The sequence below is a fragment of the Lissotriton helveticus genome, chromosome 12, assembly GCF_964261635.1.
Source record: "Lissotriton helveticus chromosome 12, aLisHel1.1, whole genome shotgun sequence".
In the NCBI taxonomy this organism is placed as follows: domain Eukaryota; kingdom Metazoa; phylum Chordata; class Amphibia; order Caudata; family Salamandridae; genus Lissotriton; species Lissotriton helveticus.
In genome coordinates this window covers 674677187-674704438 of record NC_136073.1, presented here as the reverse complement: position 1 = coordinate 674704438, position 27252 = coordinate 674677187, and the positions used below count along the sequence as shown (strand labels likewise).

Genomic DNA, 27252 nt, shown 5'->3' with positions numbered 1-27252 from the left:
CACCTACCACCTGCGGAGTCCAACAGGGGTTCTCTCTCAGCCCTACACTCTTCAACGTCTACATGGCTCCGCTTGCCCCCATCGTCAGAACCTACAGACTCAACATTGTGTCATACGCAGACACCCAACTCATCCTCTCTCTATCCAACAAACCCAACACTGCCAGACACAACTTTTGATGAGTCATGGAAGCTTGTCGCCAAATGGATGAAAAACAGCTGCCTACAACTAAACACCAACAAAATGGAAGTACTCATCATGGGCCCAAACCTCAATGCCTGGAACGACACCTGGTGGGCCCCCGCCCCTGGAAGCCCGCCCACCCCCACGGACCACGCACGCAACCTGAGAATCATCCTGGACTCAGAGCTCAAAATGGAATGCCAGATCAACTCCGTCTTGTCCTCATACTTCCACACCCTCCGTCTCCTACGTAAGACCTTCAAATGGATCCCCTTCGAACACAGAAAGACGGTCACTCATGCCCTGGTCACCAGCAGGCTCAACTACAGCAACGCACTCTATGCCGGAATAAACAAAAACCTCACCCGCAAGCTACAGAACATCCAAAATGCCGCCGCAAGACTGGTCCTCAACCTGCCAAGACACTGCTACATCTCCCAGCACCTACGCAGACTCCACTGGCTCCCCATCGAAGCAAGAGTCACCTTCAAGATGCTAACCCACGCTCACAAAGCCCTCCACGACACCGGACCAGCATACCTGAACAGCCGACTCAAATTTCACGCACCCCAAAGGACCCTACGATCAGCCCAGCTCTCCTACGCCGTGGTCCCCCGTACCAGAAAGACCAGATCGGGAGGCCCGGGCTCATCTTTGTACACACCAGTCACTTAGCAGTTCTGCACTTGGGGTCACTAGCGGACTCTGTAGGATGCACAGCCCGGCAACCTGCGAACTTGCAACGGCTTCTTCAACAGTTTGAAAAGCTGACACCCCGTCGGAGGGCACTGCAGAGCGCGCACCTTCGTGGCTTCCGGCCTCCCACCCAGCTGGAAACTCCCACCCCCTTCTCCCAGCTAATGGTCGTTGAGCGCGTTTGGACGAAGGAATTAAGCAGTGCTTTCTTCACGGGTAATTGAGTTATCGAAGATGCTGGGGAGGAAAAGTGCCTTTGAGACGTCACATCTGACGGACTCATCTAGCCCATGTTTGAGATTGAAGGAGTCTGGAAAGCGGTTTCATGCGTTGGCGGGAACTCTATTCTTATGTGTTCTGAGTCACAGCTTTAAAATCAATAGACGTGAAGGGGGTGGGGGGAGGGTAAGGTACCAGAACTGTGAAGCTCTTCACACGTGTCATTGCGCATCAAGAGGCCCACCTTGGTTTTGGGGGGGAGGCTGAGTCTGCCTGTGGGCTCGAGTCTCTCGAATATTCATTAGAAACCGAGGAAAGCCAGGCTAAGGGCCATCCTTCAGACCTTCAGTCCTTCTTTGCCTCACTGGCCCTAGTCTGTACACATTAGCTCTAACTGCTTCCCGGCCTCAGTTTTTTACTTCTTGTGCCTGGCGGAAATGTCAGGTTCCTAAGATGCTGCGGTGCTCAGTCTCCTTCCACTGACTTTGCCTTTTCTATAATTAATGCAGTTCATTTTAGCTGTTGGACTGAATTATCATTCTTGTAGATGGAGAAGCCTCACACGGCCGGGAAAACTCCTCTTAACAAAAAAACCATATCATGGGAGCTGTTTTAAACAAGCATTTGCAATGCAATAGGTCTCGCAGCATTAAAGTTTGAGTTACTGGCATTGTAAATGACAATGCTTTGCATTATTTTTTTTTTAATTTGCAATTGGTATATAAACATTGTTTGTGAGTGGTTAGCTGTTGCTAACAGACACCCTCACAGACCTAGAGCACTGCACGGCTCATATAATTGAATATGCACTGAAATCGGAAGGCTGCAATGCTCATTGAATGCATAGGGCTCCGTGTCCATGCACACCTGATGTGCAGCCAAGGCCTACCTTACAGAGGGCCCTACAGAAATTAATCAGTGTAGTAGAAGGAATCTGCGGCTAGAATCGTCTCTACCGGCGGTGGCGGTCTTAGTAGAGAGATGCTGCTAGTTGGGATCGCTCCTGCCTGATTGTGAACGTTTTTAATACTTTTATTCACTGCAATGCCTTATTTTTAAACTCACATTGAGCTACATCGTTCCTCTTGTGGTGGTAGTGTTCTCCCCTGCCCTGGTCCGACCCGGCTTGTGCCGATTGTTCGGAGGGCTCCTGGGAGGTAGACATACCCATTTCCGCCTATGCGGGGGTCAGAGCTCCAGTCTTCGGCGCTCCTAATCCCACATAAGGAACACAAAGGGCGCACGCGCAGCGGATGCGGCGGTCTTAGTATCAGAGAGACGCTGCTAGTTGCGATCGTTCCTGCCTGATTGTGAATATTTTTAATACTTTTATTCACTGCAATGCCTTATTTTTAAACTCACCTTGAGCTACATCGTTCCTCTTGTGGTGGTAGTGTTCTCCCCTGCCCCGGTCCGACACGGCTTGTGCCGATTATTCGGAGGGCTCCTGGGAGGTAGACACATACCCACTTCCGCCTATGCGGGTGTCAGCGCTCCAGTCTTCGGCGCTCCTAATCTCACATAAGGAACACACAGGGCGGACGTGCGTAGCGGGCGCGCCAGAGGCGCGCCAAAGGCAAGCCCGTCTGCGCCCGGACTGGGCCCAGGGCCATACCCCCTGGCTGTCATCCCAGCAGCCCAAAAAGATTATACTCAGGTAATGATATTCTTCAATTACGCCGACGAGGTATTAGACTCTGCCCCTTGTTTGCCTTGGATGGTTTGTCCACTAGAAACAAAACTGCATGCCCTCACTGTGACTTCAAGTTGTCAATACCTGTCAACTCCAATTACACTGCCACACGATCTACCAATAAGAACAAAGAACCCACTATAGTAGCTGCCCTTATTAATGCGCGCTCACTGGGAAAACACAAAGAGGAAATAGCTGATATTATTATTGATCGTAATATAGATCTTTTGTTTATAACTGAAACGTGGACCGATCTAGCATCTGAGCCAGATCTGGTAGCGGCTAACCCTGAAGGGTACACCTTCCAGAGACAGGATAGAGTAGAGAAAAAAGGAGGTGGACTGGCGATTATCTCATGAAGTAATCTTACAACTAATACAGTCCACATTCCTTCCACAACTTGTGAAGCAATCTACTTCACAATTTTGCTGACCCCATCACAAGTTTTTAAAGGGATCTTACTCTACCGACCACCAGGATCCAGGTCCGAATTCCTAGCCACACTTAACAATCTGATGGAATCCATAGCAGTAGAGGATGCTTTCACTATCTTAGGTGACTTTAATTTCCATTTGGAAAACTGTAATGATAAGGACACCAACACTTTAATAGCAGATTTTGAACTGATGAGCCTAGCACAGCTAGTCTCTAATGCCACGCATGAAGCAGGTCACACCTTGGATGGCCTTTTTTCCAACTTTAAAAACATCTCAGTAACAGACATCTTACCTCTTGCGTGGACCGATCATCACGCCATTATATTTCATATAGCCTTAGATAAGAATTCCGCTGTTACTGTGGCCACCACCAGGCCAGAGGTATTCAAAGACTGGAAAAATATTAATCACGATCAGTTCAAGACTCTTTTGGTTTAAACTCAACCTGATGCTATACCCGACTCAGATATTGCAGCTACTAATTTTGCAAACTGGCTACTTAATGCAACCAATCTGTAAGAGCAGAATAAATCTTTATCCAAAAATCGAAATGTTCCATCAGCCCCTGGTTCACCAATTCGCTTAGGGCACAAAAACAACTCTGCAGAAACAGTTCAAGACATTGGTGTAAATCTTACGCTCCCTAAGATAAACTCCGTTATAAGGAAAAACTTACTAAATACAAATCTATGATAGTACAAGAAAAAGGTAAATATTACACATCCAAGATTGAATCTGCTAAAAACTCAAACAACTATCAGGTACTCACAAAGCTATTGGGCCAAACCTCAGGGGCAGCTCCTGTGCCTTCTCAATCATTCTGTAATTCTCTAGCAGAATATTTTTATGAGAAAGTAAACATCAACTCTGAAATTTCACTGCATACTAATCATATCAATCAGCTATACCCAATAACCCGCCGGCGACGCCTCGGAGGGCCCAGCACAATGCAAGAGGATGGAGTAGTTTCTGTCCTGTAACTCCAGTTCTGTAGTAGGGGTATCTCTGTTATAGTCATAACCTAGTGAATAGTCCCGCTCATGAGCGTGGACCCCGGAGCAATCAAAAATAATCTCTCAAGCTGTCTAAAAATTCAGTCCTGCACAGACACTTAAGAGAGAATTTAAAGACATATAATGAAGCCTATATCCACAGGCTACCCTGTCCAGTACTTCAACTAGACATTCCACCAAAACCACAAACAGCAAAGCTTGCCAAGTTTTCTTCATAGAGAAAAATTTCCCCTTTAACCAACAAAGCCTTTGGAATGATAGAGAGGAAGGGGAGGACAGACAAGCCCCATAGGCTGCCATTATGTGGCTCAAAAAGGGATACCGTGCCTTTAAGAAAACTTTCTAGAACTTTCTCAGTATCCCAGAATGCCCAGCAGGTCCCATTTACTTTCAGTTCTTTTTGAAGGCGTATAACGCTAGACCTGTAGCATTCCGAACATAAACATCTGTCTCCACCGGGGAGGAGGGCGGGCGCTTATGACTATAACAGAGATACCCCCACTACAGAACTGGAGCTTCCGGACAGAAACTACTCCTTCTGTAGTAGGGGATCTCTGTGTATAATCATAATCTAGTGAATAGAATGGCAAGCCCATCCCCACACCAAAGCGGAGGTGGAGATAAAAAGAGTACAACACCATTACTGTGCGAACAGATTTCGAAGAGAAGCCTGCCCAACCTGAGCGTCTGCCCTGGCATCAGTGTCCAGACAGTAATGCTTAGCAAAGGTATGGACCGACTTCCAAGTGGCCACCCTGCAGATTTCTGCAATGGGAACATTACGTAACAAAGCAGTTGTGGCAGCTTTGCCCCTGGTGGAATGAGCCTTAGGTTTACCCCCTAAGGTCTTATTAGCCTTTTGATAACACAATTGTATACAGGACACAATCCACCTCGAAATTGACTGTTTTGAGCCAGCAAGACCTGTCCTGACTGACCCATAATTGATAAGCAATTGGTCTGTGTGAGAAGTTGGCCTGATATATGATGTTCACTAATTCTAGTGATCACCTTGTATCAGTCCAAACAACCCTTATGGTGATTGGTTGTAAAGTCAACCGTATAGACCAGCTATCCTAGTAGCGTGGACAAAAGCAGTCTTTAGGCTAAACTCTTTTGGCATGTGAAGCCAGCTCTTTTACCACAATATAACCCCTTGAATACCAGATGAAAGGACACCACACAGGTTGTTATGAAAATAAACGATATATTTATTAATAACAACACCTCTGAACTCTTTATGAGGTCAGAGGGCTAAGCACATGACAATACTACAAAAGAAATACGAGTTCGCACAATATCTACAAGTGTGCCTGAGGGGCACGGCAAACCATATACTCAGAACAATGGAATGCGAGGAAGGAAAATACTGTAAGGAGATCCAGAGGCTGGAGGATCGCTGGGACTACGCTACAAACTAGGTAAGTAAGGAGCAGGAGGCCCACGGGACTCACGTGCAGAGTGGGAACTCTCACGCGGGATGCGTACCAACGTCTATGGATCATACAGTTTGGAAAGTTACGGATTCCGGACGAACCCGGCTGGATGGAGGGAAAACAACAGTGGACCTGGACACTAGGATAGTGGACACAGACTTCAGCACCTAGGAGCTTTAGTTACCTAACCCACAGGCTGCGGGTGCATAGGGATGAAGTTGCGTCGGGTTTGCTGCGTTGATCCCGGTGATGCCTGAAACAAGGAGTTGCTGGCAGGCAGCCAGATGGAGGAGTCCGGTGGTTCCAAGGATGGAACTAGGAAGAAGGAAGTCCTGAAAAGGAAGGGGGACAGAGTCTTGGTTACTAGCCAGTGACGGTGCTGGAACCAGGAGCTGTCGCCGCGTTCAGGTGAAGGAGGGGTCGCTTCTCTCTGTAGCTGCGCGGACCAGGAGCTGCTCTTCGCGAACAAGCTGGAGGCACTAGCTGTCCCACGTAGTCTGCTGCTGTTGGCGGTGTCGGATCATCGATCTGGACAACAGGCCTTGGCTAATGCAAGCCACGCAGTGGGACAAAGATGGCGTCTAGAGTGGACCAGGAGGGTCCGGGGTGCTTCTCTTTCACAAGGAAGCAGGGGCCAGTCTGGGGGACCAGGCTAGCAGTGTCGATTTCTTCGGGTCGTCGTCTCAGAGGTCACTAGCCAGCCGGCAAGTGACCAGACAACAGGAAGGGCAGCAACCAGGCAAAAGGGCCCCACGCAGATCACAGGGATGCTGGGGGGCTGGTCTTTGGTCCAGGAGCTGCGTCGGTGTGGGGCTTCTCAGTCCCCAATGCACTCACTCGAGGAACCCTCAGGAGTCGTGCTGGAAGCGCTGTGCAGGTTTCTTCAAGATGGCCGTCTGCACGTTGCTCGTCGCACCCACGGGTCCCAGCTGTGCTGTGGATGTGGGTAGAGGTCAGAGAGGTCTGGAGGTCCGGGTCTTGTCGAGCTGGGTCGTCGGATTCCGGGATGGAAGGACTCTGCAGCAAATCGCACAGGAGCTTGATGGTGCCTGCGAAGCAGGATGGTCACTCCCTGACCATAGGGGAGATTCTTCAGTCTTCTGGTTATCAGGAGGTCGAAGGTCAAGAGTTCTTCGTGGAAGTTGTCAAGAGTAATCTAATCTGGAATGGGACCAGCTCCTACCTTTATTCAGCTAAAGGGGGCTGCACTACGACTAGGTCCCTCCCCTGGGTGGGACCAGGAAGGGGGGTGGTTACACCCCCTATCCTTTGTCCAGTTTCCCGCCAGAGCTGTGGCTGGAGTGCCCCAGCAACTGGTTGGAACCGGTGTATGCACAGGGCACCTTGTGTGCCCCAGGCATGTCTCATTCCTTTCAGCCTGAGCCTACCTAATACACAAAATCCTGTCTGGGGTGGTGCTAGCACCTCCCAAGGCAGGAAACCCTTTGTCTGAGCCTCCCTCGCTGGAAGGACTCCCAGCAGCAGGAGGTCAGACTTGTGTCTGTGGTGGCAGCATCCATTTTGTGATGCCGAGGCTTGAGTTAACTTTAACCGGGGTTTACAGTTACATACATGTCGTGTCCCTCTAGAAGGGTGGAATGCTACCCCCGTCGCCAGAATTGGCGAGGGGGTAGTATTCCAATTCGTATGACACCTTACTCGACATGTTTTGATAACGTTATACCAGAGTTAGCATTTAACCGCGAGGATTATAATGCACTTAAGAGTATATGGTATAGCGTTATCATGGAACAGCTATTAGGACTTGGTTCGGCAAGCGGGCTCAGCTCATGCCAGAGCACCATCTCACATAATTCCAAGCACTCTGCCTTCAGGATTGATAAGGCCTGCCATAGGAGTGACTGATAGGAATATATGTGTCCATTTTAGGGTTAGATATAGGTATACTATATCTAAAGCAAAGGGTGATTACACCACCTTGCCCCAGCTGTCAAGCAGCCAATTGTGTCTGTTTTGGATGGCCATCCAGGGGTGGCATAATATATGCTGCAGCCCCTGGTAGGCCCTGTGTGCACCTATGCCCTGGGTACCTAAGGTACACTGTACAGGGGCTGATAAGGTGACTCGGTATCCAATTAGGTATGTACCTAGGGTACATGGAATCCATTTTACAGAGAGAGCAGTGGGCCTGGGATCCTGAATAGCAGGGCCCCAGGTCAACTAAGTCAGAAAACCAGCAAAACACCAGGCAAAAAGTTGGGGGCAACCATAGTCAGATATCCACCTTCCTACAGTCTGACCCACGAATATATTTGGTTTTATCCAGATAAAATTTCAACACCCTCCTGACATCCAGGGAATGTAGAGACCTTTCCGCTGAAAAGGAAGGATTCTGAAAAAACGTAGGTAAAGTTTATGGTCTGGTTAACATGGAAATCAGAAATAACCTTAGGAAGAAATTTTAGGGCGAGTACGCATAACAACCTTAGCAGCATGAAATACAGTATAAGGTTCTTGGCAACAATGCCTGAATTTTAACTCACCCTGCAGGCCGATGTAATGGCCACGAGGAACGCCACCTTCCAGGACAGGTGCTGCAACAAAGCCTTATGAATAGGTTCAAAAGGCTCCTTCATCAATCTGGACAGCACCACATTCTCCATCAATCTGGACAGCACCACATTCAATTCCCATGAAGGCGAAGGAAGCCGGACAGGAGGAAACACTTTCTTCAAGCCTTCCAAAAAATCTTTGATCACAGGGATATGGAAGAAGGAGGTCTGTGAAGGGCATTTCCTGTAGGCAGTCAGCGCAGCGAGATGAACCATAATGGAATGAAAATTAAGCCCAGACTGCGCCAAATGTAAAAGATATGGAAGGTTGACATCTTCCCTACATGTCGTTGAATCATAGTTCTTGGACTTGCACCAGATGCAAAATCTCTTCCACTTGTACGCATAAGAAGTCCTACTGGAAGGTCTCTTGGCTTCCTTCAGTATGTCCATACAATCTGCCGGGAGATTCAAATGGCCATATTGCACTCTCTCAGGAGCCATGCCGCCAAACTCAAAGACGAGAGATTGGGGTGCACCATCTGCCCCCCGAACTTCGTGAGAAGGTCCGGCCTGCGCAGCAGCCGAATGTGAGGAAGGAGAGACCGGTGAAGCAGGTCCGTGAACCACCATTGCCTGGGCCATTCCGGGGCAATCAGAATCATCCGCGCCCTGGACTAGGCCAGCTTGATGAGCACCACCGGAATCAGGGGAATGGTTGGAAAAGCGTACAGAAAGCTGTTCGACCAGTTGATCCATAACGCATTCCCCAGCGTTCCCTGCTGGTAGTACCTGGATACGAAGTTTCGGCATTTGCTGTTTTCGGCGGTGGCGAACAGATCCACGTCTGGAGTTCCCCACCTGGCGAAGACGTCTCCGAGCACTTCATCGTTTATGACCCATTCGTGGTTTTCCTGGATCAGTCTGCTCAGTGCGTCCGCCTGAACATTCTGCACACCTGGTAGATGAGTAGCCGTTATCGACAGTCCTCTGGCAAGAAGACAGTGCCAGATCGCCTGCACCGCCTGCGACAGGGTGCGCGATCTCGAGTCCCCTGCTTGTTGAGGTAATACATCGTGGTCGTATTGTCCGTCTGTACAAGCAGAGAGTTGGTCTGGAAGGACGGATGAAAGGCCTTCAGTGCCAAGTGAACAGCTCTGAGATCCAGGAAATTGATGAGATACGTGGACTCAGTCTGGGACCACGTACCCTGGATCTGTAACTCCCCGGAATGCGCTCCCCAGCCATGGAGAGAAGCATCCGTCACGATAGTCTGAGTGGGAATGTCCTTGTGGAAGGGAACCCCTTTGAGGAGGTTCTCCTCTGAACACCACCATTGCAGAGACTGTAGAGCATGCTTGGACAGTTGTATCTTGTCGTCCCAGTTCCCTCTCCTCTGATCCCACTGATCCTCCAGACACTCCTGCAGCAGTCTCATGTGTAGCCGTGCGTGTGGAAGATACAGGAGGCCATCGACCCCAGAAGAGAAGACACCGTCCTCGCTGTTGTAGATGGAGCAGTCATAAGAGCCTGAGCCTTCCGAAGGAGTGATAAACGTCTTTCCTCCGAAGGAGACACGCTTGCTGACAGCGTATTGATGGAGGCTCCCAAGTACTGTAGGCATTGGACCGGAGTCGGGACAGACTTGGACATGTTGATGTGCAACCCCAGCTTGTGCAAGAGAACGGACGTCTTCTGGAAGTACGCTTGAGCTTCCGAGAAGGAGGATGCCTTGATCAACCAATCGTTCAGGTACGGGTAGACAAGCACCTGGTTCTTTCTCAGGTGTGCCACTACCACTGCCATGCATTTTGAAAAGGTCCTGGGCGCAGACTTCAGCCTGAACGGTAACACTGTGTATTGATAGTGATTGGCGCCGACTTGGAATCGCAGGAACTTCCGGTGTTTCTGTGCAATGGGCACATGGAAGTATGCATCCTGTAGGTCTATCGCGCACAGCCAGTCCCCCTTTGCAGTTGAGGGTAAATCTGGTGCAAAGACAGCATGCACAATTTTTCTCTGCGATTCCACTTGTTTGCTTGTCGCAAATCCAGAATAGGCCTGAACTCGTTCTTGTCCTTTTTGCGGACCAGTACAGACCTCTTCCCCTTTGAGACAGAGGGACGTCTATCGCCCTTTTCCTTAACAGGGTATCGGCCTCCGCCTGGAGCTCACGCAGCTGAAACTGCGAGCAAACCGGTGGAATTGCTGGAGGCGGGCTGGTGAACCGAAGACTGTATCCATTGCAAACAATATTCAGCACCCACTTGTTCCGAGTAATTTTTCTCCACTCTGCCAGAAAATATTGAACGCTTCCCCCCACCGGAGTGGGTAACGGATGACGGGGAAGTAATCGCTCAGGGCCTAGACCCAGCCGGGCCTTTGGTCGCGGTGGCAGACTGCTGACCACCCCTGCCCCTCTGATGGTTCTGGAAGGGCATCCTCTGGAACTGCTGCTGCTGTGTTGTCCAGACTGTTTACCTCACCCTCTGCCCTGTGCCCCGTACCGTCTCTGGAACGGGCGGTAGTTCTTCTTCTGGTCCTTGGGCTTCTCGAAGCCTACAGCCGTCAGAGTCTTAGCCTCCGCCTTCATGCGGGCCATCTCATCATCGGCGTGTTTCCCGAATAGGGTTTCGCCCGAGAAGGGCAAGTTAGCCACCCTCTGTTGGGCTTCAGGCTTCATTGACATCAATCTGAGCCATGCGTGGCGCCTCTGAATAACTCCATGGCAGTACCCGTGGGCTGCCAGGAGCGACGAGTCTGCAGCTGCGCTGATCAGCTGGTTCGACACCAGCAATCCCTCATTCAGAATCTCCATAAAATCCTCCTTTTCCCGTGGAAGGAGGTCGGTGAACTGCTGGAGGGACTCCCACAGCGCCCGATCATAGCGCCCCAAAAGCGCAGATGCACTGGCAGCCTTCATAGAGGTACCGGCCGTCCAGCACACCTTCCTGCCCGCTGAGTCCAACCAGCGACTCTCCTTGTCCGGAGGCACATTTGAGGACGGGGTGGTGGCGTGTTGCTTCCTCGCCGCCGTCACAATTGCGGAATCCGGAACTAGATCCAATCGGAGGTAAGCCGGGTCCGCATCAGGAGCCTTGTATTTCTTTAGCAGCTTGGAGGGGGCTGCTTTCGCCACCGCCGGAGTGAGGAAGAGCTCCATGGCGGGTTCCACTAATCCAGGCACCAAGGGCAACAGAGGCCTAGATAGGTGCTTCTTGTGGAGAGTCTCAAATATTACGGAGGTCGTAGGCGTGGGCACAGTCAGTTGGATGCCCAGCTTGTTCGCACCCCTCAACAAGACTTCCTGAAAGGAGACCACGTCGTCCACAGGGGATACACTCGTCCGAGGGGATTCTGAGAGCGTTGGCGAATAGCCCCTTGCGCATGACGAACCTGTGATGGCCCGAGACCGACCCCTCCTACGGTGTCGTCTGATCTCGTCGATGAACGACGGCGACTCCTGGATCTCCCTCTCCGTCTGGAGCGAGATCTAGGTCTTCTAGGCCTTGGACGTTCCGCGGGTGCTTGCGGCGGCGCCTGCGGTTTCATGGGTGCTTGCGGCGGAGCCTGCGGTGGTGGCCTGACCGGGGACCTCGGCCGGGGTGCCCCCTTAGGCGGCGTAGGGAGGTGCGTCAGTGAGACCGACCTCGGAGGCCGTGGCGGTGCATGTGGAGGAAAAGGAGGAGGTGGTGGCGAAGGAGTGCGCGGTGGCGGCTCCTTAGGCAGTGGAGGAGGAGGAGTAGGTGACTTCGGCTTGGGGGGAGAGTACACCACAGAGTACACCGAGCCCGGTGACTCCCTTATCTTCTTCCTTGGCGTAGGCGATCGAGAGGCAGCGCCCCCTGTCGGTGACCGACGTCGCCGTCGTGCCCCATAGGATCCGGAAGGACTCCTGGCTCCAGAATGCCTCCTGGAGGATGATCTCTTCCTCTTAGGCGCCGAGCGCCTCTTCGGCGTCGAAGAACGCCTCCTCGACGCTGACTAACGTCGTCTCGGCGTCGACGACCTATGCCTCGACGACGGGCGACGACGGGCTTCGCCTCCTCGACGCTGAAGATCTGCTTCTTGACGCCGAACGTGTCCTTCTCGACGCCGATCGCCTCATCGACGTCGAGGGCGAACGGCGGTGTCGCCTCGACGGCTAGCGCCGAGTCGACGCCGAGGGCGAACGGCGGCGTCTGGAATCCTTACGATGTCGAAGTGACGACGTCGATGAGGACGACGCCGATGATGACGACGTCTTCGGCGGCCACCTCGACGGCGGTCTCGACAGTCCCCTCGACGCCAAACGTCGACGTCGCCTCGACCCAGAGCCCTGGGGAGACGGGGAGCAGATTGCCGTCATGCCTCTCGACGCCATCGTCGATGGTATCGACGACGACGACTGAGAACGGCAACGCTTTCTGGCCTTCTTGACGCTGGGGAGCCCCCCAGAGGCCTCAGCATGGGCAGAGGACTTAGATCCAGCCTGCCCAGACCCACCTTGACTCTGCAGCCTTCTTTCTTCCAGTCCTTGGAGCCTGATCTTCTCTGTCTCTCAGGTTCCTGGAGGAGAAGGTCTAGCAAATCTCACACTTCTCAGGCAAATGAGTAGAAGGGAGGCACAAGATACACACAGGGTGTGGGTCTGACTTGGCCTTCTTCCTGGAGCACTCCGGGCATTTATCAAACAATGCTGGCATTTTTGACAAAAAAGGATTGCTCAGAATACTAGAAGAGGAAGAGGAAGAGGGCACCAAAACAAGTCAAGTGTTAACACTCACACACTTTAAAAGTGCAAAAATTCTTATAACAAACCCAACAAAGGGAGAGGTCAATGCTCCAGGGTCCTGCTAGCAGGAGCCGGAAAAAAGAACTGAAAGTAAATGGGACCTGCTGGGCATTCTGGGATACTGAGAAAGTTCTAGAAAGTTTTCTTAAAGGCACGGTATCCCTTTTTGAGCCACATAATGGCAGCCTATGGGGCTTGTCTGTCCTCCCCTTCCTCTCGATCATTCCAGAGGCTTTGTTGGTAAAAGGGGAAGTTTTTCTCTATGAAGAAAACTTGGCAAGCTGTGCTGTTTGTGGTTTTGGTGGAATGTCTAGTTGAAGTACTGGACAGGGTATCCTGTGGATATAGGCTGCATTATATGTCTTTAAATTCTCTCCTAAGTGTCTGTGCAGGACTGCATTTTTAGACAGCTTAAGAGATTATTTTTGATTGCTCTGGGGTCCACGCTCATGAGCGGGACTATTCACTAGAATAGGACTATACACAGAGATCCCCTAATATACAGAACCACCGACGTCCAAGACACGGGGCTGTATCACCCGCGGAGAGCCCACACCCCAAACAGGCAGGAAACCAGCCCTCGGAGACAAACTGCGACACTTGAAATGAATGAATGAAATGAAATGAAAAAAGATTTAAGCGTGGTTGCTGCCCACGGGCGTCCAAGCGCTGAGTTGAAGCAGAGATGTGACGGAACAGGGAGATTAGGACTAGAGGGGCTTGGCGAACAGTAATGTTTCCAGCTTTTTCCGGAATGAGAGCAGGTCAGGGTTGGACCGAAGAGAGAGGGGGAGAGCATTCCAGAGCTTGGCGGTGTTCAGCGAGAACAGCCTAACCCCGGTCCTGGCTCTCTTCACTCTAGGAACAACTGCCAGGAAAGCATCCGTAGACCAAAGGTTCCTGTTTGGGTGGTAGGGGATGACAAGGTTGTTATTGATTGCTGATCCCGTCTTCCAAAAGGCCCGATGAGCAATACACAGCGCCTTAAATGCCACTCTTTGCCTCACTGGCAGCCAGTGCAGGCTTTTCAGTCCAGGTCTAGCTGACTGGGTTCGCGGAATCTGGAGTAAGGTACGTGCAGCGCAGTTTTGTACCACCTGCAGCTTCCGGAGGGTCATCTCAGGGGCCCCTACGTATAGAGCATTGTTTGAGTCCAGGCGGGACTGGATGAGGCCTTGTACTGCCACTTTTTTGGCCTCTAGAGGCAGAAGTGGGAGGACCTTCCTCAAGATTCTAAGTAGGCCAAAGCAGGTGGCGGACAACTTAGTGGCCTGGGTGGAGAAGGAGAGCTTTTTGTCTAACCATACTCCCAGGCTCTTGACACTTTCCTTGGGGGTGGGGGAGACACCCAGACCGCAGGGCCACAAGGAAGTGAAAGGTACTGGCGAGGCTGGGCCTAGGAGCATGAGCTCTGTTTTTTCTCCGTTCAACTTGAGGGAGGAGTTGGTCATCCACTCCTTCACGTTCTCTAAACATTTCAGCAGACCTACCGGGGATTGCCTGTTCTCTTGGGCCAATGAAACCACTAGCTGAGTGTCGTCGGCGTACGACACGATTTTAATGCCGTACGGTTCGACTACCCCAGCCAGTGGTTTCATATATACATTAAATAGCACAGGGCTCAGGGAAGAGCCCTGCGGTACTCCGCAGCTGAGAGGCTTGCTGGATGACATTGTATCGCCGTCGAAGATCTGAAAAGATCTATCAGACAGGAAAGAGTCGAACCACCTTAATGCATCACCTGAGACTCCGATGTTATGGAGACGGTTCAGCAAGGTGGCATAGCTGACCGTATCGAAGGCGGCGCTTAGATCAAGGAGGATCACTGCCACTGATCCTCCCTGATCCAGTATTCTTCGAGATTCTTCGGTGACTGCTAATAAGGCGGTTTCAGTCCCATGCTTTGGTCTGAAGCCTGTCTGGGACGTATGTAATAGGGAGTGGTTCTCTAGAAATTGCACCAACTGGGCATTTATATATTTCTCCAGCACCTTGCTAGCCCAAGGGAGGAGTGAGATGGGGCGGTAGCTGGAGTGATCATCAGGGTCCAGGTTGGGTTTTTTCAACAGCGCCCGCACCATGGCTTGCTTCCAGGCAGTGGGGACTGAGCATGCAGATATGGATGAGTTTAGAAGTTCCAGGATTACAGGCAAGGTAGATTCACCTGCCTGCATCAGGATTTCTGGAGGAGCTGGGTCACGTGGAGAGCCCGACTTAACTTGGCGTGCCACTTTATCTAGGGTGTCAAGGTCCAGAAGGGGAAAGTGATCAAGAGTTGGCTGGTCTGGGGGGAGGGAGATTCTCGGGTGGAGTAAATCAGTCGCATCCGGGTTTGAGGCTATTGTTGGGAAGGTGGAGTAAATTTTCAGCACCTTATTATAAAAGAATTCCGCCAGCTCATTGCATTGATCTTGAGTTTTGGTCGGATGGGGGGCAGTGATGACACTGGTGCATTGTTTTATTATGTGGAAGATTTTCTTGGGCTTTGATTTAGCTTCCAGGATTTTGTCAGAGTAGTAGGTTGCCTGTGCCGTCCTGACCCCTTCTCTGTAGGCTTTGATCGCCACTTTGTAAGATGCCTTTTTTCCCGGGAGAAAGTCTAAACGCCAGGCTCTCTCTCGTTGCCTACACTTACCCACCTGGGAGAGACGCTCGTGTGGCGCAGGAGATGATGACGACGACGATGGCGGCCTCTTTGAGAACTTCCGCCGAAGCTGAACGAGCGGAAGAAGCCAAACTGGAGAGACGCACCGAGAGCAGTATCATCCGGCGCTCCCGCCGCGACTTCGGCTTCAACTGTTGGTATGCCTCACAATCAGGGGAACCATGATCCTCCCCTAACCACCACATACAAATGAGGTGATGGGCCGTCGCCGACATAAGGCATCCACACAACCTGCAAGACAAAGCCTGAAGGCATTCGCACACTATTCCACAAAAATACCACAAAGGGAAAGACAAAGGAGCCCGAACAGGCCCAGAGCAGAGACTGGATCAGAGTTGCACGCGGAAAAGGAAAAAACTGACATAGGCGCGCAAGGACGCTGTGGCAAAAAAAATTCCGGATCCAGTCTTACGCCTAGGGATAATTCTACGTTAAGGAATCTGCGGCTAGTAGTCTCTATCAGATGTTATGTGCTTTTTTGGCACATAACATGTTTTTGAAAGAAGTGAGAGACACCTGGGGAATGGGACAACGGGAACCATTACTGCATCAGGGGCTTCAATGTTTTCTTAGTCATGGGATGGGAAGACAGGCAGTCACAATGTTGTATGGCGCATTATCGCCTAAGGGCAGGGATCAAGCTTTGCGCAGTAACCATAAGTGGGAGGAATGCCTGGGTGTGGCCTTCTTTAATAAACAATAGGAGATGGTACTTGGGCATTTTAAGCATGTTTCTTGCAATGCCAGCCTGAAATATACACAATTTAATTACCTGCACCAGACTTAACTCGAGCCACACTGGGTGCACAGGATGTTCTAGCTCTCGTCTCGAGAGGGCCCACGCTCTAGGAATCCTGACGTGACATTTCTCCACATTGCATGAGCGTGCTTGGTTCTGACACAAGTATGGTTGCGGGTGATGGAGGTTAAATCAGATGTGGTTGATACACAAATGGCCCCAACCCCCTGGTATATTGTTTGGGGATAACAGTTAGGACAAAAAAAGACACTTTAAGAAGTTTGTGGACTTAATGTTGATTTTATTTAAGAATCATATAGCTATGTCCTAGAAGGCGGCTACGCCACCTTTGGAAATGAGCTGGATCAGAGCAGTGGGCAGTGGTGTAGACAGATGACATGTAAAAATATGTTCACTGCAGGGTAGAGCTGGTGCTGCCATATTGTGGGATACCTGTGGTAAATAAATAAATAATACCTCTATTTTTGACTAGATATACAATAACAGATAGCTCAATAAATAAGAGTCAAGATTCGAGGTAGCTGGAGTTTGCAGGTTTAATACAGCATAAAGGACAGGAACAGGACAACCTGCACGGGAATAGGATGGCAGGGCCCGGCAGCTGCCGGGGCAGGATCTGGGATGAGCGCGCTAACTTTTAATAACAGTGCACAAGTATATATAGTTAAACAAAATACATAGCATTCAGTACAGTAGGCGTAGCAGTGGGCGGGGTTTGTAGCAGTCGCGAAAGATAAGGCATAAAGTAGGTGTAACAAGAGGCGTATACAGGGCGTATACATAGACATGTGATGTAAACGTAACAGAATATGTCATAAATGAGGCGGAAACATGGAGGGGGCTACCTAAGGAGCCGGGACCTCTAACCTAGTGGTGCGCGCAAGCTGGCAATGACGTGTTACTAGGGAGAAGCTGGGGGCTATGACTTCTGCGCTAGAAGGAGAGACTAAAGTCTGGAGAGTCAAAGCGACATGTACCTAAACACTATCTAGTATCTGATGTTTAGAGAACATGTTGATAGAATCCAAAAGTTATCAGGGTAAAGGCTAACAGACTCTAAGACTGGTGCATGCATAATTCTACATGTAGTGCGTGTTGAGGAATATTAAATGACCATTAATACAGTATTTCTCTTACATGGAGACGTAAAGGCTAGACCATGACGGAAACTATTGATGCGATTCAGTAGCTTAGGAATGCAGAGAAGGAGAGCTGGACTGATAACTAGAATCATAACATACTCTTGGCAGACTGGCAGGCAGAGCCAGGCCGAGCCGGGCACTGTGAGGCATGAAGTAAGTGAAGGGTCAGGGATACAGGTGGGGGCTGTATCGCTCCTCAGCGAGGGTTCAGGAGACAGGAGCTGAATCTGGTGTCCGGGCCCTTTTGAGGCCTAGAAACGGGGATTTTACAATGAAATAACGTGCACACTGTGAAACGTGGCAACATAACTTTACATAGGCCTAATACTCGTAGCTTTCACGAGAACTAGAAACTGGCATACTAGAGTTGGACACAACTGTAATTGCGTCTTTAATCGATCATGGGGAATACATATGCATATTAATCATGCACATACAACATAACATGGGGAACACGTAGGGACACAGAACATGGCAAAATTTACTTTTCCACATACCCATGTGCTTATGGTGCAGGACAAACTAGGTGACCCTAATAATACAGATCCACTCTAGGTTGGGAGAGGGGTACCCGGTCTTGAGTGACTCCACGGTGTACCTTTCGGTCCCACTCTCCCTCTCTTCTTATTTCCTGTATTGATGATGTTGAATAATGGTCGTCCTTCCACAGTAGTGTCGCTCCCTTGAAAGTAGTTACAGTTACATTGTGATTTATTTAATATGTCTAGATGCACCTAACAAACCCCATTATTAACTGGACTTCTGCAGGGCACGGAAGGTGCCACACCTGGGTACCATCGGGCACGGTTGGTCACTGGGTTACTGAGTGTAATTTTACTGTTTGTACTTGAATATCGGTGCCAACTATGTTGTTTCCCATGTTTAAGTAGTAAATGTAAGGTTTTGGAAAATGACAAAACAGTAATGCTCATTTCATCCTCTACAAACTGCCAATAGGTTTGGCATTAGAACCTTTGTCAAAATTAGTTGACCACTTCTTACAGCCAACTGTAAAGAGAATAGCATCCTATATAAAGGATACTAAAGACATGCTTAAGGTACTGAGTCAGATACAGTTCGACCCAGATAACCAATTGCATCTGATGCTGGACGTCGAAGCGCTCAATTTAGTTTGTCCCAAGATGAGTCACTAAGGGTATTGGACCATTTATTGAGGAAAGAGAAGTGAACTTCTATAACCTCACGGGAATCCATAATGGACTGTGCTAACACAGCACTTACAAGGAACTACATTAAGTTCAAAAAGTTCTACCTTCAGACTCATGGGACTTCAATCAGCAGCACAGTTGCCCCCATTGTGGCCTGCCTGTATATTCATGCCTTTGTGGAAGAGTGTATCTACAATCCATCCCTAGAGTTTATCTATAATCCATTCCTTGATCATATCAAGGTATGGAAACGTTCTATCAATGACATTTTTGTTATCTGGACAAGCACTGCAGATACAGCTAAACAGTTTGTGGGCTGGATCAACAGTGCAAATAAGTATTTAAAATTCACAATGACATTGAGCAACAAAGAGATCCAGTTTTTGGACTTGAAGATCAGTCCACATCAAAATACTATAAGGAGCGAGGTAAACTACAAACCCACAGACAGAAACATCTGAAGTTACTACGGGACAATCTCCCCGTAGGACAATCTCCCCGTAGGACAATTCTTAAGATTGAGGAGAAATTGCACAAGCAAGAAAGACTTCCACAAGCATGTAGAATGCCTATCTAATACGTTGAGTGAGAAGTATCGTCGACAAGTGATTAATCGAGCTTCAAAAGAGCAGAAAACACAACAAGAGTAGCTCTACTTGAAACTTCTAAAAGAACTACATCTGACCGCCTGCTCTGTGGAACTACCTTTGGCCAACATTAAAAGGTTGTTCAGAATTTGTCAAAGCAATGTTCTTGTTCAAACCAGGAAGTTCATTCAAGGATTAATTAGACAACACTCGTCCCAAAACGCAGAAGGAAAATTGTGTTTTCTTTTTCTTATTACAGTTAGTGCTTTTTGTCAAGTGAGCTATCTGACAATAATTGTGAAACAAAAGGCTGTAAAATGTCTGTTTTGTAACAACATTTAAATAGTATGTAAATAAATACAAAATATTTCAAAATATATAAAAAATTATGAAAGAAATTTTTTTTGTAATTCAGAAGTGTGATGCAAACAAAGATTTAAATAGGAGCAAAACAAATCAGAACACTTGGTGATGTGCAAATGAAAAATATATGCAGAAACTTCAGTTCCAAACATTATACATCATATAGTTTTAAAACCACATGTCAGAGGCAAATTTTGTGGCCAATTCAAAGTAAAATCTGCTGATTGCAAATGACAGTGTGCGGCTACTTTATGCTTTAGCTATGTATTAGCCTTAGCCTGCTGTACCTTCCCCTCCTGAGGCGATAAGCCGGGAGGTTCTCCTTGCACTCTTGCCTATCTTTTTAAAACATTGTTTTTACACTGCGTGTTTTTGTGCTTGACCAAATATTGTGCTTGACTAAATAAGCATATTTAGGCTCGATCTGAAAAGCCATTTTAATTGTTGCCATTGGGTGCGGAGCATCTGTTAAATTTCTCAGCAATCTTGTTAACTGTCCAGGTCCCCCCCCTTCCAGTCGCTGCCCGGCCCGCTCTCAGCCGAGCATTGACGCTGAGAGCACGGCCCCGGGGAGGTGAACTTTGGCGGCCATATTGGGGGTATTCCAGCGCTCGGACGCGCTCTAGCCGGCCATAAAAGGGTACGATCGTCTCCTTCGCGCAGCGGACGCGCATTGCGGATGGGCCGGACTCATGCCAGAGTCCTGCCAGAGTCCTGCCAGAGTCCTGCCAGAGTCCTGCCAGAGTCCTGCCAGAGTCCTGCCAGAGTCCTGCCAGAGTCCTGCCAGAGTCCTGCCAGTCTGCGCCCGTCAGCGCCAAGGAGGCGCCAGGGGCCGGGCATTCTGCCCCTGGCATTCTGCCCGGCCCCCTCTAACCTCTTTTGTTGACAATGGTGACTTGTCTGCCTCCCTTATTTCTCTCAGACCCCTCCGGCAGACGTGCCATCACACACTTTTTCCCGAACAATTGCATCATGGTATCCTCTGTAGCTGCATGACCAACCCGTCTGCCAAGTCAGGTCAGTGCCGTTAGGTCATCTAGGGTTAGGGTGAAACAGGACCCTCCTCCCCCCTCTAAAGAAGTGGGCTTCCTTATCAACGCTCGTTCCCTGGTCAGTAACAATTTTGCCTTCCGAGACTTTGTCTCGGAAAGAAAACCCTCCTGGGTTTTTATTACCGAAACTTGGGGCTCTGATTCAGCTGGCCCCGATCTGATTGATGCCCTCCCCGATGGCTATGCCATGGTGAGACAGGATAGAGAAGACCGTAGAGGGGGTGGAATAGGCACTGTATATAAGAACACCTTTTCCTGTCGCATGGAGCCCCTCCCTTCTCCCCAGAATTCCTTCCAGGCCCTTTTTTTCTCTCTCAGTACCTCCCCTACTGAAAACTTTGCAGGTATTCTTAATTTACAGACCCCCGGGCTCTAGGTCCCCGTTTGCTGCCGATCTACTTGAAGTAATTGAACCATTCATTAATAGGCCTTCCTTGACTATTCTTGGAGTTTTTAATTTCCATCTAGAAAATCTCAATTCGGCCGACACTTCGTCACTTGTGGACTCACTTGCCTCTCTCAGCCTTTCCCAAAAAGTGCTATCCCCTACCCATTCTGCTGGCCACATCTTAGATGGGGTGTTTACTAATGATCCCAGGCTTGAGACTGGTTCACCTCTGCCCCTCTCTTGGTCGGACCACAAAGCAGTCCCCTTGGAATTTGTTTCAGGTTCTCCTCCTCCCCCTCCCACGGATATGAACCGTTGGGTTCTAAAGAGGAACTATAGGGACCTGTCCAATGAATCACTTGGCCCTCTTATTGCCGGCTTCAAGGCTCCCCCCTCTCAGGACATTGACACCACTGCCCGTGAACTCGCAAGTACCATCTCTAGGGCTATGGACACCCTAGCCCCGCTTAAATCTCATTATTGTGCTAGGAAACGCCCGTCAGCGCCTTGGTACTCTGAAACTCTTAGACTCCAGAGACAGGAGTGTAGGAGGCAGGAAAGGCTTTGGAGAGCTCAGCTTGACACCGTCCTACGGAACAAGCATAAAAATCTCCTTAAGAGCTACAAAGCAGCGGTGTTAACTGAAAAGCAATCTTACTTTTCTAAGCTAACCTCATCCCTCACCTCCCCTGGTGATCTCTTTAAGGTGGTAGATACCTTATCTCTTGTTCAACATCCTGATCCCATAGTTCCCTCCCAAGAACTCTGATCAGATCGCCACCTTCTTCCATACCAAAATCCTGGATATTCACACTGCTCTCCAGACCCATAACCTCATTCATGTTTCCCCTTCCAGCCCAGTCCACACCCCAGTCTCTAATGACATCTACTCCAATTTTCCCCTCCTCACGACTGAGACCCTGGATAAACTCCTAGATTCGATTAAGTCAGGATCTCCCCTTGATCCCTGTCCTCTTAAAATTTTTAAAAACTGCAGGGACACTTTACTCCCCCCTCTGTTGGAAGTTATGAATAGAGCCATCTCCAGTGGTGAGTTCCCGGCATCTTGGAAGACTGCCATCGTCAAGCCCCTCCTAAAAAAGGCCTCCTTGGACCCTGGGATTCTTAAGAACTTTCGTCCCATCTCCCACCTTCCTGCTCCAGCTAAGATGCTGGAGGCTCATCTGAATTTCCATCTTAGCACCTTTCTAGATAAGACCTGCCTGCTTGCTCCATCTCAGCATGGCTTCCGAAAGGCGCATAGCACTGATTCAGCCCTTACAGTGGTGGTCAATAACATCTGCGCTAAGGTCGATAGTGGTCAGACAACTCTTCTGATCCTACTCGACCTTACAGCAGCATTTGACACCCTGTCGCCTACCATTCTGGCCTCCCGCCTCAGTGAGACGGGAGTGAAGGGACTGGCTCTGAGCCTCCTCACCTCCTTCCTTAACCATCGGGAGCAAAGGGTCAAACTGGGTGACTTCCTTTCCAATGCCAATCCTTTGCAGTGTGGGGTCCCGCGGGGCTCCGCTTTGAGTCCTACACTCTTCAACATTTACGTGGCCCCACTTGCTAGGCTTGTCAGAACTTTTGGACTGGAAGTTCTCTCGTACGCCGATGACACCCAGATTATGGTCTCCTTGTCCCAATCTGTCGAGACCACGGCCCTAAACTTCCGAAATTGTATGGAAGCAGTGGCAGGCTGGATGGCCTCGAACTTCCTTAAATTAAACGGGGAAAAGACGGAGATACTGGTCTTTGATGGAAGCAAGGAGACCTGGTCAGATGATTGGTGGCCCCAAACATTGGGAACCTGTCCCCTGCCCTCTACCGCCGCCCGCAACCTGGGAGTCATATTTGACACCTCACTTGCCTTTGACAGGAAAGTAAACAGAACGGTCTCAACCTGCTGCGGGGTCCTAAGGGTTTTAAGAAAACGTACCCACTACCTCTCTTCTGATGCCCGGAAAATGGTTGCAGTCGCCCTCATATCCTCGCGTCTAGACTACTGCAATACCTTCTATCTTGGCATGAGTAATAAATTACTCAATCGTCTGCAGGTCGTCCAGAACGCGGCAGCGAGATTTGTCGTTAATGCCCCCAGACGCTCTTCAGGTACCAGTATTAGGAGAAATCTCCACTGGCTTCCGGTACATGCCAGGATAAAATTTAAAATTCTGACCATCACTCACAAAGCTCTTCATGGTGCGGGAGCTGAAGCTATTAGGACCCTAGTGTCGACCTATGTCCCAGGCAGGGCCCTGCGCTCTTCCGGCCAGAACCGGTTGACTGTCCCCCGAGTCGTTAAGGCGAGATGGGGTGGTAGGGCCTTCTTTTCTCTAGCCCCTAGACTCTGGAACGAGCTCCCTTCGGTACTCAGGGGTCAGGAATCTCTTCTGCTCTTCCGAAAGGGCCTTAAAACTCTACTCTTTACTGAAGCCTACTCCTAGGCCTCTATCTCCTGTGTTTTTTCATATGTACCTGGCTTTATTCCATCATTTGCGCCTTGACGCCTTCGGGCAAAGAAGCGCTTTTACAAGTCTCCAAAAAAAAAAAATTGATAGTTTTTAAATAGGATTTGAGAAACATTCTGGCCCCCGCCCTGATGAAAATGCGATTGATTAACTAAGAGGCAAGTCAGCAGTCATGTGTATCCTATATGTGGCTAGATTGTATTATATAAGGTGCTAGTGTTTGGTCTATTAAATCAAACAAAATACGTTTTCTGTACAGCAGACATGCTGAACCTGTGTATTTGACGGTGCTCTCATACGTGATAAAGAAGAAAATGTTGTTTCAGGAAATTACAATACTTGCCCGGGATCACATCATTTGAAACAAGTTTATGGGTTAAGAACATTATAAATAGGTTGAGAAGATTATTTAAATCACTAGGTTTGCAGGTCTAGTAAATGTTTAGGATTTTTCAAGGCCTGTAGAGTAAATACTAACCACGGCTAAACGGCTATGTTCTAACCCTACCCCTTATCCTCTGGGGGAGCACGAAAATAAATAGTGTAGTATCGGTGAGAACAATATCAAAGGTGAACAAAAATAGTAGCAGCTTTAACATCCTATGCTGGGTTACGACAGCCGCACGAAGACACATGCTATCATGCACCCTGTGAATGTCAATATACTCATGCCAATATATTCATGAGTTCTAGACAATTGTCTTGGGCTTTTAATATAATAGTGCAAGAATAGTCTATTAATGGCATGAACGTGTGATGATCATCAGCATATGGGTGACCAATCGTGCATGACATACTATGTATCTACTATGAATCTCACTAGAACAGACACTGCATGATGAATTAATTAAATGTGTGTCGATGAAGGCAGATTTGTGAGCTGTTTAATGAAGTTGGAATGCACAAAATGCCAACATACCGTGTTAAAGGAATGCTACATTGTATTCTTTTTTTAACAGAGTTTTATATAGCGCAAACTTGACCCGTATTGGGTATCAGAGCGCTTTACATAGCACAAGTTGCGTTACATGAGGACACATTCATTTTTGTTAGGCACGGGGAGATTAAGTGAATTGCCCAGAATCACAGGATGTTCATCGTCATTGCAGAGACTCGAACCCGATTCCCCAGATTCGAGGTCGACTGCCCCAGCCGTTAGTCCTACTCCTCTCCCTTATGTTATGTGTTCTGTTATGTTATGTTATTTTGTGACTTTTATAGCGCACGGCTACTCGAAAGAGTGTCCCGGCGCTTTATTGACATCCTAAAAAACGCAAACACAACAAAATAAAAGACAGGGTTCAGGGAAGATAAAAATTTAAGAGGAAAAAAGCCAAGTTTTCAGGCCCTTCCTAAAGGACAACAGGTTTGGGGTGCTGCGTAGCGTCAGAGGCAAAGAGTTCCAGAGCTGAGGAGCCCGAAGCATAAAAGAGCGCCCTCCCAAACGAGCCCTCCTCACACGAGGGAGGATGGCAAGAAATTTCGACTCTGATCTAAGAGATCGGGAGGGACGGTAAGGAACGAGCCTCTGCTGCAGGTATTTGGCCCCTGTCGAATAGAAGGCCTTATGCGCAAGGGTTAGAGCTTTAAAGGCTATCCGCTGTCGGATAGGTAGCCAATGCAGCGACTGAAGCAGGCCCGAAGCACCAACTCGCCTATGCAAACCAAAGACGGCACGTGCCGCCGCATTCTGGACCACCTGCATCCGTTGTAGGAGATATTCGGGCAGGCCAAGATACAAGATGTTAGAATAGTCCAATCTTGAACCGATCAAGGCCTGCACCGTAATCCTCATGTGATCCTCCGAGAGCAAAGGAAAAAACTTCCGAAGCATACGGAGAAGACCGCAGCAGGTGCCAGTGAGGGCCAAGATCTGAGATCTTCAGGTCAGACCGTTATCGATTTTAACCCCCAAATTCCTAGCTGACTGAGACGCCTGCTTCGGAGGAGACATATCCGCAGGCCACCATACCTGCCAGTCCGGATCGGCCTGACAACCGAAGAAGAGTACCTCCGATTTATCTGAGTTGCACTTGAGGCTGTTCAGTTGGAGCCATTTGAAAACAGCCCCATCATGTCCTTAAAACAATTTTGTACCAACACGGTGTGCCAATGGAGGAGGCATCCCCCACACTTTGCCAAGGAGCTCGTAGTTTAGTATGACTAGAGTAAGTGACTACGCCTCTAAGCAGTCACACAAAGTAGGAGCCATAGGGTGCAAGTCGTGTCCATAAGGAGAATCAGCATTCATTTCACATATACATACACCTTTCTGTTTTCTACTGTTCACTTTTTTTTTAAATGCTAATGTGAGTGATGGTATGATAAAAAGGTGGCTATACCACAGACACTAATGGACACTATTAAAAAGTGTACTCTCACGATAATTAACATATCAGCCTCTACTTACAAGTCTTTTTATGGGTGGATGCAGTAAGATCTTTTTAATACATTTCCTCCAGGCCCCAATCATGTGTTAGGAGATTAGTGGGTCTCGTCAATTGAAACTTGTCCCTTACCTGCCTTCTTTTTCTTAAGATTTTACGTATCTAACAAAGGGACTTGGTAGGGTTTCATTATTTACCTATCTGCATAGTCTGAATGTACACTGTTGCCTTAAATTTTGTTACCCTGTAGAACACCCTAGACCTTCATAGTGGTCGAAAGATGTTGGCAATATTAGATTATAGGTCCAGTGATTCAATGTATTTCACTATATGACCGACCTTTTTAGTATTTTTAAACCTACTAGAGGTACTCACTTAATAAAGAATATTTTGAGTATACTCGTAGGAATATTTTATACTTTTTCTTGTGCCCAAAAATAAAGGACCCAGTTGAAATTTACTGAACATTGATTAAAAAGAACTCCCAGTGATAGATTAGGTAACCTGGGTTAAGTCCACCGGGTTGGCATTGTTGCTACCCCATTGTGAGAGGTCGTGAAATGATGAAGCAGTCTTCGATAAGCTGAGGGGGGGGCGACAAACTCTCAAAAATCTTTTGAGGACACTCAGCCAGGATAAGTCAAAAAAATAGAATGGGTTCATTTTGGCTTCAGTACCCTCAAGTGACTTATTGGGTGGTTTGCAGTTTTTCGAGGATACACTTGAGGAGGATCCTCCCATACTCTCACCATAGTGAATGAACGTTTCATCCTCTACCTTCTTTGCCTTAGTGCACACTCGCAAACTTTTCATACACTAACTTCACAAAAAGACTTCTCTTTATATTTTCCCACAGAACACACATTGAATAGTTTTGAATTGTTTTATAAGCATGTTTATACATTTAATATTCTCAGTAAAGAACAGTTTTCTCGTTCAACTATTCTTCATCTTTCTGCTATATTTAACGTGCTTGTTTTCTAGCACTTCCTGCCAACAGTCTTGCGGCACAGCAAGACTGGCACTAAATGGCAATAGAATATTGCAAATTGTTACATGCTTGGATTGATGCAAGAATATTTCTACTCTTATTTCAACCTGTGACGCTTAGGATTCGAGCCACAGACTAGTCTATTGGAATGTATCCAGCTCAACAGCCTGTGTATTTTTCATTGTTTAAACATTGCCAATATATGTACAAAATGCAGAAACTGATGCATAATCTGCAGAATTCAGTCAAAAAGTTCTAAGGTTACCAAGAACACTAGAATGAAAGTGCTACAGCTCCAGGCACTTCA

The 27252-nt window shown here is 48.6% G+C and overlaps 1 protein-coding gene across 7 annotated transcripts in view; it reads right to left on the bottom strand.

Moving 5' to 3' along the window:
• The window catches only part of CENPT (centromere protein T), a 1192572-nt gene that overhangs the window by 986113 nt on the left and 179207 nt on the right, over nucleotides 1-27252 (bottom strand). The window lies entirely within an intron of this gene.